At 43.5% G+C, this 4191-nt stretch overlaps 1 non-coding gene across 1 annotated transcript; it reads left to right on the plus strand.

The window, feature by feature from the left end:
• Positions 1–430: 430 nt before the first annotated feature.
• LOC133356849 (U6 spliceosomal RNA) lies at positions 431–532 on the plus strand. The gene has a single exon (XR_009756904.1). It is a non-coding gene; the product is annotated as a U6 spliceosomal RNA (small nuclear RNA).
• The last annotated feature ends 3659 nt before the right edge of the window (positions 533–4191 follow it).

Genomic DNA, 4191 nt, shown 5'->3' on the forward strand with positions numbered 1-4191 from the left:
GACCAAAGAGGAGGATGATGAGACGGGATCCATGTCAGACACACGTGGCTGTAAGCCCCACGCCGCCCCGCAGGTTAATACTCCTCCCCGAGGCAGGACAAGCGTCATCTCGCGCTGAGAGTACTCTCGTGGGAGTGGTGGGTGGTGGGAGGGTGGAGGGCTCTGGCACAATCGCACAGGCGAGCCACGGCAGCCAGTAGAGACCCCCCCCCCCCCCAACACATCCGCACGACCTCCTCCGTCCGCTTCTCGACCGCTGTCGAGCTGACGTTCAGTGTGGAGCGAGCGGTGGGGGGGGGGGGGGGGTTGTCGCTGGCTCGTGGCGAGATGTTAACTCCCTCGCCTGGTGTACAGGAGGTTGTGCGTTCGATCCCGACCCTGACGCCTGTTGTATATTTGGAGTTTGCATGCCTCTCTCTCTCTCTCACTCTTGCTCCGGCAGTACATATACTAAAATTGGAACGATACAGAGAAGATGAGCATGACCCCTGCGCACGGATGACACGCAAATTCTCTCACTCTCTCTGTCTTCCCGTGGTCGTGTGTAATTTTCTCCGGGTCTTCTGTTTTTTTTTGCGTCCACGTTTAGAAGCAGCATCACGCGCTCAGAGTGTTTGGCTGCTCTAAATTCCCACGTGATGAAAGCCGCTTCGTTGCGCCGTCATTTGTGATGGCCAGGTCGCTTCTGAATAAGTATAATCCATAAAAACAAAGTTTTTCACTATAAATCCTTTATATGCGTGGCGGCTAGAGTCCTCTCGTCCTCTGGCTTGAGATGGCTGCCACCTATGGGTCAGATTATTGTCTGCCAGTATTAAACAATTGGTAATTAAATATTTAATTTGTTTTCCCTAAACAGTGTAAAATTTAGGAAAAAAATTTTCACGAACATTTATTGTCTCGCACAACGAGTTTGTGTGCAAATTGTCAGCTCGATTGGATCACGGGAAGTGGGTTAAAACACGACCGAAAATTTGCAGGGTTGTAAGCAAGCAAGCAAGCACGCAAGCAATCGAACTTAATATAAAGGATTTAAAAACGCTTTTTTGCTCAGTGGACCTTACCTGGTTAAAAGTAAAAGTTTGATTTTATTTTATTTTAGCTGGTGCCACTCGATATTTGTTGTAACGTCCTGACCCTGTTTACCCAGATGAGACGTCTGTGAAAAAATAGCTTTGTAGCTGATGGGATTCATCCCCCAGTAGCAATTAATATTCTGATAATCTGTGCAGTAAATTTAAATAAAATCACGTCCTGCCTATTGGTTACATTTTCAACCAATGCGTTGGGTTTGTTGTTGTTGTTGTTTGTTGTTGTTCTCCATGTCGTTGTTAACGCTTGCGCACCACTGCCAACGCAGTCTTATCAAATGTTGTCTCAGAGCCGCTCTCTGCCAGCCAGGGTCCTGATTCTAAAATAGCTTAGCAATTCAAATATTAATAATACTTATTCTTCTTCTAATAATAATGATTCATAATATAACGAGCAGAGAACCCGTCGTTCTGCAACGGGAAACAGGAGACTACTCTTCATTGTCACGCTCTTCTCACAATCTTCATGGACGCGGAGCAACAATCTGCTTTTAAAAAAAATGTAATAATAAAATGCCAAGATAATATGTATTAACACGTCGGCTTTCGCGACCAATATCATCCATAAGAGGTTTTTTTTGGGCTTAGATCGCGTAAATATATAAATGTGTCGTTAAAACCCGCCACCACCCGACACAGCCAACTAGTAAGGGTTGTCACGTAAACAAAACGTGGCCAATTCGTCACTAGTACAGCACTAGTGTATAGTGTAGTGTATAGTGTAGTGTATAGTGTAGTGTATTGTAGTGTAGTGTATAGTGTAGTGTATAGTGTATTGTTGTGTAGTATACTAGGACAGCACTAGTGTATAATGTAGTGTATTGTGTATAGTAGTGTATAGTGTAGTATATTGTATAGTGTAGTGTATCGTGTAGTGTATAGTAGTATATTTCATAGTGTAGTGTATAGTGTAGTGTATAGTAGTGTCGTATATAGTGTAGTGTATAGTGTAGTGTATAGTGTAGTGTATAGTGTAGTGTATAGTAGTGTATAGTGTAGTGTATAGTGTAGTGTATAGTAGTGTAGTGTATCGTGTAGTGTATAGTGTAGTGTATAGTAGTGTAGTGTATCGTGTAGTGTATAGTAGTGTCGTATATAGTGTAGTATACTAGTACAGCACTAACCGGTGTGTTGGAGAGCCAAGCCACAACGTTTACAATCTGAGAACGACGTTTCTCCAGTTATTACAACCGTATTCGTCAAACCTCTATTATAATATGTATTGTGAGTTTTTTTTACATATATTCTCTAGAATTTAAAAATAACATTTTGGTCAATGAATTACGTGAATAGGATTTCAAATAAACTGCGTCATTCTTCCGTATTTGTTACTCCCATCTCTTTGGTGTAGTTATCTAAAATTGTTGCTGTTGTTGTTATTACGCGTCTTTTTCCAAGCGTCTTATTGCGCCAATTCAATTCAATTTTATTTGTCCCATTTATCAGGTTACCCGGCGAGTTACAGAGGCAACGGCCCCGTATCCATTAACAGTAGAGTTATTGTTCAACTGAAACTATAAAAAAATATATAAACGATTCTTATTTTAGCAGGTAAGGCCCACTGAGCTGTATAGGCTCTTTTTTCAGAAGCGACCTGGCCACAAATGATAGCCCAATGAAGTGGCTTATTACGTGGAATTTTATAGCAGGCAAACACTCTACTCTAAAACACGCGTTTCTCAATGTGGAGTGAAAAACCGGAGGACCCGGAGAAAAATCCACGCGACCACGGGGAAAGAGAGAGAATGAAAGAGACACGCATACTTCAAAAAAACAACAGGCGTCGTCAGGGTCAGAATCGAACCCATGTCTTCCTGCACACCAGGCAAAGGGGAGAAGATCCCAACCAGCAGCCAGGCAGGAAACTCGAAGCATCGATTGGTTTTAATAGAAGTATGACGATTATTTGGATGCTTCCATGGTGCATTGGTTATCGCACGGGGCTTATACTCCAGAGGTCGCCAGTTCAATTTAATCTCCCGGTACGGTCGTTCAACAACGGCGGACCTTTCTTAAATATCCCCCAACCACCTCTGCAAGCCCAGAAGTACAAATGGGTACAACCGCGGGTAGTAGATTGGCAGTTTAACACATGTAGGCTTTCGCGACCGATATTATTCATAATAAACGTTTTTGGGTGAGATCGCGTTATTTATAAATGTGTGGTAACCCTCCATCACCCGACACGGCCAAATAGTAAAAAAATGTGTCACATTTACAAAAGACAAATAGTTCACTACTTTAGCCCACCGGTGTGTTGAAGAGTGAATCAACATCATTTGCAGTTTTTGAGAATAATGTTTCGCTGGTAATTACATCCAGCATCATCGGGCAATTTGCCAGAATGGTGAAGCCCTCCACTTGCTCCCGGTCTTAAATAGAGCAGCAGCACGGTGACGTCATCATTTAACCCAATCTGGATCAGTGAGTATGAGTAGATTGGCAGGTTGTGTGTGGTGTCGTAGCGTATGTATGTATGAACTGCTTTCGCATCGTACGCAGCCGACCGTGCTAATCGGAGCAAATGGTGGGGTCAAGTGTGGGTCCTCCCGCCTTTGCCAAGACGTCTGGCCGGCGTGGTAGAGTAGACCTAAGTACCTCTTAAAGGGTCTCTCTCTAGAGCTCCGTCGGGTGGAGGTCCTTCTGCCAGCGGTGGCGTGAGTAAGGCATTGCCAGGTCTGCACCTTCACCTTTAATTTGCATTCTTCATTTGAATAAGAGTCACAAGTTTGGACAATTATTTAAAATGTTTTTTTCTAGCGTGAGAGGAATGGGAAGCACCCAGAGGAAAAACGAAGTGGACCACAGCAGACCGCTCAAGTAAATGACATCTTAGGCCACACACCTACTTGTTCTTGGTTCTTTCGGTAAAGTCACGTAGAAGGGAAGTAATAAAATAATAAAAATAAAACATAATAAAATAATTCTCACGACGTTTCGGCCACAACGTAAGCAGCCGTCCTCAGGTGAAGACCAGGTCTGTCGGGGAGACAGACCTGGTCGGGGAGACATACCTGGTCTTCACCTGAGGACGGCTGCTTGCGTTGTGGCCGAAACGTCGTGAGGATTATTTTATTATGTTTTATTTTTATTATTTTAT

This window comes from Lethenteron reissneri, chromosome 55 (assembly GCF_015708825.2).
Source record: "Lethenteron reissneri isolate LAM-NWPU_2019-01 chromosome 55, ASM1570882v1, whole genome shotgun sequence".
NCBI classification, from domain to species: Eukaryota; Metazoa; Chordata; class Hyperoartia; order Petromyzontiformes; family Petromyzontidae; genus Lethenteron; species Lethenteron reissneri.